Consider the following 10,970-nt stretch of genomic DNA (forward strand, 5'->3'; position numbering starts at 1 on the left):
TATGTACTATCCTTGTTTGGCCTTTGAAATTTTTTTATGTAGGTCCTCTTCAAATTTCATCTTGAATATAAATCACAATTCATATAAGCGTACTTTTTCTTAATCTATATTGTGATATAATCCTTGTTCTCTTTCAAAATTGGAGTTGATTTTCTAATTTTTATATTCTATGTGTGTGTATGTGTGCGTGCGTGCGCATCTTTAGTCTGGATAGTCAATGATTCTACTCATATTTATATATTCACGAGTGAAAACGCAGTGATGTCTTCCTTAGATCTCATATTGCATGGTGTATCACAGCAGGACGTGCTCTTCGATCTCCATCTCTTATGCATCACGAAGGGCACATAGCCTCAAATTTCTATAGTGTGGCCGCAATCTTGTGACTTGCCTTTATCTACAATTTATGAGATGAGGTCTTGTGTTGGCTCATGGCGATATGTATTACATGGATCTATATGTATCTTGGTGCCTGGATGAAGCCATTCATGGAGGAAGCTATATGTAGAAAGCCATCTTGGTCCAATGTGGTTATGTGGAAGATACTCGTGTCTCATGGTCATCTTGGATTATCTGATTGTCTCTTGTTATATCAAAATTAGGACAAGGGCATTTAGTGACTAGAGAGACCTTTTTGTTGTCCTTTTGAGCGTAAGAATGGGCCATGGGATCATCACAAGATACAAAATTATTGAGACCAACAGATAGAGCAATCAGCTAGATGTATGGTGGATAAGGTTCTATCATTACCTCTTTCTTTATAGAAGGATATGATCAATCTCTAGATGGAATGTTGTCTTTGTGCATTGTTCAATCATACAAGGTGATCTTGATTCTTTCTCTCAAGGGCAATCACGTCTAGGCACCTTGATTGATGAAGTGAGATATGAGCTTGAGATCCTCTCTAGAGAGATAATAAAACTATCTTGTAATCTCAAAGTAGTTTGGGAAACAAACAAAAGGTCCTATGTGTGTCACAAATAAAATACAAACTCTAGTTTTGTGGTCTCACTCCTTGCCATGCCTTGACTTTGGGTTGGTGTGATGAGACTTTGGGCTACCCTATATCAATTAGGATGGCATTAGACATATGAATATGTGTAGACCTTGTTCTTTGAATGAAGCCAACATCTCTCAAATATTACCCCAATAGAGTTGCCTTTTTGTTGAAGTCGCCTATCAAGACATCACATATGGTAATGGCTTCCAAGATAACTAGGGTGATGGTCATCTACCTATTTAAAGAATGATAAAGAGCCATTGTGTGACCCATGCATGCCTACATCGTCGATCCCCTTGGTTGATAGTTGCATGGAGGAAGCCAATGCTAGTCTTGGAGTCTACAAATTTCCACAAATGTCTAATGTCCAAACCCCTACAAAGATTCCATAGCCTAAATAGTTAAATCCTATTGGAGAGATGATACCATGGCATGCAAGATCTTGTGGAGAACAATGATCGTATTGCATATGACGTGGGCACCAAAGCTAAAAAGTCTCAAAATTCAAGAATTCACAAAGAAAGTATAAAAGACAAAATTACCATAGATAGTAGCAAGTTTTTGTTTCAAAATTTACTCCCAAACGAGGAGAAACCATTTCAAAAATAGGAGTGCAAAGCACACCCTAACACTTGGATGTTGTATTATCAGCTTCACACTCACAATCAAAATTATAATCTCAATCCAAAAATACCTTGCCATAAGGGACACCATGAGGTTGTAAACTGTTGGTTCATAGAGAAAGCAATGAGACACAATGAAAAAATCTTTATTCATGAGTGGTTACATATATATGCAACTACCTCCATGTTGGTAGATCCCAGATCCACAATCATCTCCATGATTATCTCAATCAGTCACCTCTTATGATCACTCACACCACACCAACCTGACATACCTAACTGCCAAGTCACTAGAATCTTCTAGCACACCTACACTCACACACTCCTTGCATAGGACTCCAAGCCCATAGGCACACACACACACATCAATTTGCTCCTTCATTACCCCCCACAAATTGTGCCTCAGTAGTAGTACATGGGATGCTCCATGGCTTGCCCACCATCATGTAGCAACACACATGGCCCCAACCTGTGACTCACTCTTAGGATTCTTGGTTTACAACTGGGAGATAGACAATGACTATGTGTATGAAAAGCCCAATGAGTCCAACAAGGAAAGAATCTCAAAAGACTAACAATCATTTAAGGATGGACTATCTATTATTGACCTCACACATACATAACTCAAAAAACATATGGATCCTCACCCTTGTCAGAATTGACTTGGGTGTTGTAAGCAATGAGAGTTTTACCATTCTCTGGTTCTTCTTCTTCTTCAATCTTTACTTCTTCAACAAGATTGGCTGAACATCTCTTCTTTGCATAACATTCATTTTCAAAGTGTCCAAGTTTGCCACCATTTTGCTCTTTCCCTTGAAGTTGCTTTTGGCCAAATATGTCCCTTCTTTGTAATCACTTCTTTGTTTGATCTTTCTTTCCTCTTCCAAGAGGGATGCTTCAATTTCCACCAGACTTATCTCTGGTATATTGGTGAGTGTGGTTACAATAGTGCCATATTCTTCAGTTAGACTTCTAAGTACGATGGCAATTACAATATTTTCATCAAGACTAAACTTGATGCTAGATAATTGTGTCAAAATGCTCTTCATTGAATTTAGATGTGAAGAGATGGATTCTCCTCTATCCAATTTTAAGTCAAAGAACTTGATAACCAAGCTAAACTTAGAGGATCTCCCCTGTGCTCCAAAAACATGCTCAAGATGAGTCCATGCAGCATGAGCAGTCTCACATCCATCAATGTGGTGGATAAAAGAATCACTCAAACCAAGAGCAAGAATAGCTAGTGCTTTTTCATCTTTAGGAAGCCATGAAGCTTCTCCTTCCCTAGTTGTAGGTTTAGTTTCTTTCCCACTAGCCACCTTCCATATTCCCTTTTTCATGAGAATAAAATTCAGATTTGTTTGCCAAGTGTGAAACCCCTCTCCTTCAAACTTATCTATTTTGAGTTTGGAGGCCATTTGGAAAGGTCTTACCAATTTAATGGCAGTGTCTAATCCCTCTACAAAAGATCAATCTTTCTAAACAAAGAAATCCCCTTCACCATATAGATGTGAATTGCAAGATAAGAATTCAGAAAATCCTAGTTGTTTGGCATATGCATAACCAGTTGGCTTCTCCCACAACCTCTTAACTAGGGTCTTCTTTACCTTGTACTTTGTCTTTGTAGTCTTCTTGGCACTTAAAGAAGATTGAGAGTTTGGCATGTTGTCAAGAAATCACAATAAAATGAGCTCCAAATAACATCCTCTAAACTTAAAAAGGAATCTCTGAATCTCTAATTTGAATTTTAACTCCTCAAGCATCAACTTAGCATTTAGTGTAGCATCAATTTTAAAAAATAGTCAAGAAATGCTTGCAGAAAATAGAGGAACCTTGGAGGATTTCTACCTCACACCACAAAGCATCAAGTAGAGGGCATTTGCTACGCAATCAAAGGTACTTAGAAGTAGAAGACTCAATGCAAGTCTCAGACCAAATGAAGCTTGACACCACCAGGGGCAGCAACATCTTCAAAAACATATCTTCTTCAAAACCCGACTAGTTTTTCCTTAGTTTCTCCTCATTCCCTTGACCATTTGCCTTCAAAATTCACCAGCAGGTAGCCCATAGGGTCGCCTAAGTGCTACTCAGACCATTTTGAGAATGGAGGTCCTAGCAAGCTATATCAACAGAAATGGCACGGGATGGAGCGAGTCTTAGTATGGGCTATAGAGGCAATATTCCTTCAATTCCTCTCAAGTGGAAGTGTGCCCTAACTAGGGGAATCTACACTTGAAAGGATTGGAGCAATGGTGGCTTGTAGGAGGAGAATAAGCTTAAGGAAGTTCATGGAGGAAGGTGGAAGGAAACACCTCATGCTATTGAGCTCTATAGAGTTATCAATTTATCAACTTTTTAGTTTCATAGTTTTTCCAGTTTATCCATTTATAAGTTTAGCAGTCTTAGCACTCAGCAAGGACCTTAGTGCCCCCTTTGCTCTAGTCCACTGAGGCTTGTATGAGATCATCCTTTTGGTGTACTTTGTACCTTGTCCCATAGGCCCGCGATGCCTTCTGCAGACATTAATACATCTCTCTCTCTCTCTCTCTCTCACACACACACACACACACACACACACACACACACACACACACACACACAATGTGAATCACAATGAAGAACAAAAGTCAAAGAAATATTGTGAACAAAACATAGGATAGTAATCATGAATTTAAGATACATGAATCAAGATAGCTCTTGTTCTTCAATGTGAATCACAATTAAGAACAAAACTCAAGAATATTGTGAACAAAAACATAGGTGTTGGTCTCTCATTTAAGATACATGACTTGTCTTGGCACACATCTTCAAGTGAGCCTTTCATATCATTCCCTACATCAGCCAACTTCATGAGGGAGACGAATAAGTGCCAAGTCTATACAAAAATTATAGGAGTTGTGGTGAGGACTCTCTCATGTTGTGCTCTGATACCTGTCCCCATTCTGATTATGTTTGTGTGTGCTAGTGATTTGTGATTGTAATTTACTCTCAGAGATTAGGATCATGATTGTGATTGAGATCTTAGAAACCATGTACATGGTTTTTTCCAGTTTTCATTTTATACTTTATTTGTGGATCCTTGACTTCTATGCAACTTGGTGCCTTTCAAGTGGTATTAGAGCGTAGGCCAAGTATGTTTTGAAGACTATATGTATAAAGCATATAGAACTTAAGTTTACACTACACACATCTTCATAAAAGCATAAGTATTATGAGGAGGTATATCTTAAGGATATAAAGACTCAAGTATATCTTCATAAAAGCATAAGTATTATGAGGTATATCATAAGGATATCTAGAATCAAACAAATACCCAACCTATGTTACAAAGAGATAAAGCTTAAGATCATGAAATTGACATAGATCATGATAGAGGGATTGAATGTTTGAAAACACCCATTTAGAGTGCAAATAAGGTAAGGTTAACTGTGATGAAGGGTTTACTTTGCTACCATCCTCATACATCCTGATACAATGTCAAGCATGTCTCTAACTCAATAGTAGCCTTGAGAGACGTAGCACCAGGTTAGAGAGAGAGAGAGAGAGAGAGAGAGAGAGATTGGCTCTTTGTTTCTTAGATAAAGACACTACCATTGGAAGCCATCCACCAAATAAAGCCACTTCCCATTCATTCTCAAACTATTTACTTGCCATGTTTGGAAGCCCATATCTCCTAATTGAGAATCCATATGAAGAATTAAAAATCCCAAATAGCCATTATTAAGATATCCTCGCCTACCAAACTGGATTCATCTTTTGCCAAGTTTTCAATTTTGTGAGATCTCAAAATAGCTTTATAAAGTCCAAGATGAAAATTCACATGCTAAAGCCTATAAAAAATTCTAGCTTCTTGCATTTTCTTTGCTCAATTTCCTACCTCTCAACCATTGATTTATAAAAAAATGCAAGAAGCAAAGTCATTGTTTTCTGAGAGTTCTATAACTTACTTAAACAATTCTCCTCTAAGACTTCTACAACTCTCTTGAATAGAATGTTTATTGAAAGAAAAATCTTTCTATAAATACAATTAAGCAAGGGCTCATGAATTGAATTTATATTGCATGATCCATGATTTAATTCAATTTAAATAAATGCAAATCACATATGTTAATCCTATCTTTATTGATTTAATTTAATTTGATCCTAAATTAATGCAGATTGCATATGTTAGCATGGGTCAAGATGAAGTTGCCAACTAGGGTTAGGGCTTCACACCAACTCTATTTCCCACTCCCAAAAAATAAGTGATTCCTCTCAAGTCATATTATGGCCCAATTCATGGAACCATAGCTCATCCAAAAAGAGTTACATCCATTCATTAGGCTCAATATCTTTGCTTTAACACCTCATGTTACTATCTAGGTTAGGATTGCTCACAATTAGGCTACCAAATACATAACCTAGGTCTACTATGAATATCCAAGACTCTTCCCCTACCCCTCTATCTCTCTCTGCTTCTTTCACTACTTGATGGATGGAATAACCTCTAGTGTGTAGAGATGAGGCAGTAATAATACTATAAGGTTGATGAAGGGAGGTCTTGATATCTCATGGTGGCTTAGAAAAGATTAGGTTATGTTCTCTATATGCTTATTTTCTATTAAGCTAACCATTTGAAAATGTTAGTAAGTTTTTTTCATGATAGATGAAGGTCAGAGATATGACATACCAGATTACAAAACGAGTTTGTAATTTGCTTATTTTGTAATAGATTATGTACTCTATATGCTTATTTTGTGTTAAGCTAACCATTTGAAAACATTAGTAGGATTTTTTCACAATGGATGAAGGTCAGAGATATGACATACCAAATTACAAAAAGGGTTTGTAATTTTCTTATTTCATAATAGATTATGTACTCTATACGCTTATTTTGTGTTAAGCTAACCATTTAAAAACATTGTTAAGATTTTTTCACAATGGATGAAGGTCAAAGATATGACATACCAAATTACAAAATGGGTTTTTCTCTTGGTCTTTCTATGTGCAAATTGTTTTTTGTATGCAAAAAGAGAGGCTAGCTTTGCATCATCCCAAAAAAAAAAACAAGAAAAACAATTCCTATTTCCCAAAGGAAAGGACTAAGAGCTTTAAATAGCTCTTGAAGTGAGTGGGTCCATATCAACCTTCAAGTACTAATGCTTGATGCAAGTCACGATTGTAAGGTGAGATGAACTCTTCTACGTAAGGAAGGTGGTATGAATCACCCTAGGGTAGGAGGCCAATTATAATTGTTGAGAACAAAGTATGGGTCTATGGTTAAATACCCAAGGGTGGCATGTAACATCATAGTACAAGAGGGGATCATATTATGAGTGCCTTGAGGCAAAAATACCTCATTTAGGGAGGACAACTAGAGCTTGAGACGATACCACATCATTTCATTGATGAATTTAAAGCCTCCAAGGATGGTAGCTTGTCATGAGTTGGAACAATTGAAGAATGGACAAGCCAACCTCTATGCTAATTGTTATATGGAGATCTCATAAATAAGGTGGTATGACCATGGCTACCACCTACCTTAGGTAGGAAAGAGGAGATACAAGAATGGAATATGGACGATGGTTGTCATAAGAGATCTCGTTAGTTCTTCTATCCTTTTTTTGGTCCCAACCATCAAAATATGTTGCATGTATCGTAGTGCCTTGACTTGTTATGGGCTAGCACAATATTTCTTAAAAGAATGTCATGGTTAAACTCAGCATACAAGCGATGCTACATGATCATTTGGCATATCTAGTAGGAATTCATAATCGATTCCCTTAGATGTAGGACAGGGAATAGATAAAGAATAATAGAAGAAAAATAATATTCAAGAGATTCTAAACAAGCAAAGACCATAAATTTTTAGTAGTGATTGAACATTTCTATAGGAAATGAATGTTCAAGAGACATTGCTAGATGAAATATATGTTTAAGAGACATTGCTAGATGAATGATTCTTCATGAGACATTATACATTACTAGAGTAAATGCATGTTCAAGAGACATTGAACATTGCTATACAAATTGCATATTTAGGAGACATTAAACCATTTCCAAGAATCAAACCTAGGGTTAGATAACTTGGCACTTGAGAATGACAATAAACATGGTAGAATCAAGGACCCTTGCCAATATATGCAAGTTGATGTTTTGGAAAATTATAAAAAGGAAATAACCACCATTAATGGATCTCATACTAGCCGTAGATCAACTCAAGAGCTACTAAATCTAAGACAATATGGTTGCTAAATGACTAGCCATATGGTTGCCAAATATATGTTAGAAGGGGAAGGCCTATAGGGATCCCATAAATGGTTGCTCCTAGCTAGTTATGGTTAAAAAAAAGGAGTAAGAGTGTCCAAAAGGCTATAATCATATTGGTGCTTTGGCTTGTATCAATGGAGATGGCTTGAATAGAAAAGCAAGCCAATAACTCTAATCAAATACTAGAGAGGAGACCTCTAAACTTTCCATGAATGTTATCTTCATAAATCTTTTGCATCTGGGAGATGATACAATTGATTAGTGCTGGAATTGAAAAGGGAGATAGTATATTTAAGAAGGATCAATCCTATGCTTAGTACTTTGACTTTTATGAAGCATAGTATACATGCACAAGAGAATAGTAAAGCTAAGAAGGAATAATCCTATGCTTAGTACCTTGACTTTTATGAAGCACTTCACTACAATGGCATTATATACTCTACACAAATGGTTAGAGAAACCATTCAACAAAATATTGAATCTTTTACCAAGTATTTGGTTATCAATTGAGCCCATAGTCATCTTTGCTACTATTACCAAATGTCTATGGTAATGACAATGTTGATATCGACTTAGCTTGCTATGTTAGAAGAGATACTATGAAGAAGTTCAAAAATTTTATGCATATGAGGGTAAAAGCATCCAAATGATATTGATGGCAACATAGCCATGTATCGAGATCATGTTGTGATATTCATGTTTTAGGAAGAATGGATGGGAAATGACAATCCTCTTCAATCGTGCCTTGATTGAGATCAAGGGCTCTAAGTGGAGTATCCTTGGCAAGTGAACAAATAAACTTGCGTTGGGGACCCCCATTTGGGTCCCTTGTATAGTGTGCAATGGTTCTATTTGATATCTTTGCATGTTATTCAAGTAAATTGTGAATTCTTTCCTTATGAAAAGATGATGGACAAATTGATATTTGATTCATGTTACATGGTTGGAAGAAATATTAAAACATGGCATAATTGCATTGTGAAGTTGTACACATGCATGGGTTTTGAATGTGTAGCACATGATTTGCCTTATTAGCATGTTTATTGTTCTTCTTGGGAGGGAAATCCCTTTCTAATAGGTAAATGTGCTATTGTTGAGGGGTATTAAGGCACCTAGGCTAAGTCATAGGCTAAGTAGAGCCATGTGGAAGTTGGAAGGTCACAAGTCATGTGGACATTGGAAGGTCACAAGTCATATAGATGAGTGGCAGTTACCAAGGACAACTATGGGTAGCTATAACTACTTTTGGATAATGGTATCTTGATGTATGGTAGTTAGACTACTGTTTGACTAGGATTTCAGACCATGTATTCTACTTTGGCAAGCTGGATGCTGATCCCATGCACAATTCTCCATGCTTCTGACTGACTATTGTTGGGAGAAGAAAGATTTTGCATCTATCTTTCTGTGTTGTATCCACTTTTTCCTTGAAGTGAAGGATACATCTTGAGCTCGTAATATAGTTCGACTAGCTTTTGTTTTTGCACTATCTTGTTGTCTTTGCATGGCTTATGCATATTTTTGTTCTAGGCAAGTTAGCCCACAACAACTACTACATGTGTGCCACTATATGACACATTGTAGGAAGACCAATTACTAGGTAAATGTGCTACTACATGTGTGCCACTACATGACACATTGTAGGGTGACCTATGAAGAGGGACATTGTTTCCATGTCTATATGAAGGGGGGGAAACCCTTTTCAAGCATATGTACTTGTCACAAGTGCATAACATGAATGTTTATCCAAGTTATATATCAAGCTCTCTATCAATGACTTCCTAAAGTAGGAAGCTACACTTTTAAGAGGAACATATAGCAAGGAAAGTTGTCATGGAAGTCTTGTGTACTCATTGCCCACTAGTGAAGAAGCTACTACGTGAAGTGATGATCCATGTGATGATGTGCTACGTGATCCATCCATGTGCACAATCACTTGTATTTATGAATTAAGCAAGGGCTCATAAAATGGAGTTAGGGCTCCATGCTGATTCCATTTCCCGTTCTAATAAAATTGGTGACCCCTCTTAGCATCCATCTCCCCGCAACCATAACTCAACCAAAGTAGTTTAATACATGCAATAGGTCTCTCTCTCTCTCTCTCTCTCTCTCTCTCTCTCTCTCTCTCTTCCCCTGATCTGTTTGTAACCCCCCATAGCAAGCTATTCTAGCCCATCGGGAGTACTACCAAAAATATGTTGAGGGCCTATTTCAATCCCATGCCTAGCCCACGAGGCTTATGCCTCTACTATGGGATACCCTACCACATGATATTTACTCCCCCTGCCCTTGCATGCTCTTGCACCCCCCTAGCCCTTCGTGTTGGCCCAGGAACTCTAGCCACCCTTGGACCTACAAGAAAATAACAAGAATATCAAGTGTCATATCAAGAAAGGCACAAAAAAGAGCTTCAACAACATTTCTTCCATAATTCAATACTAAAGGGTGGAGGAGGATACCATCATAGTTGAAGACCCCACCTTGGGCTATAGGAATACACACAAGTGTGAGGAAAATATATATTTCTACTCTTCAGCACTGTTGCAAATAGACAGAGGCAACATAGCATTTGCACAATGCTACATGAAGATGTGTAGAGGATATTTGGGGCAAGCAAGCATTGGAAAATGCCATAGCAATCTACTTAGTAGAAACAACCCACACTACCACATCAAATGTCCTCACCAAACAAGATATGCCTAGCCTTGATTGAGAAAATTGACAACCTGGAGCCCTCCTAATAGAGGAAACACATGTGGATAAGATGCTGGCTAAAGTGAAGAAAAAAGGAGGGATACAAGAAGAATGGAGAAAAGAGAAGGCCAAGAGAGAAGAATAGAAGAAGGAAAAGGCTAAAAACTCAAAATAGACAATCCTACTCTCAAAAAAAATATTGCTGCTATGCAAGCAACAGTGCAAGGGACATATGCTGAACTCAGACAACAAATCAGCAAGGGGGGCGCAAAGTTGATGGAGTGGAAAGATGTGGTTAAAAAAGGAACATCAACCCCCAAGAAGGATTTTATCTCTAAAGATATGGAGGAAGAAGAGAGAAGGGCCACTAGTGATGAAGCTCAGGACTACTACGGAAGCTCAGG

Source organism: Dipteris shenzhenensis, chromosome 23 (genome assembly GCF_047967505.1).
Source record: "Dipteris shenzhenensis isolate YYH24624 ecotype China chromosome 23, Dip_SZ_1.0, whole genome shotgun sequence".
Taxonomy (NCBI): domain Eukaryota; kingdom Viridiplantae; phylum Streptophyta; class Polypodiopsida; order Gleicheniales; family Dipteridaceae; genus Dipteris; species Dipteris shenzhenensis.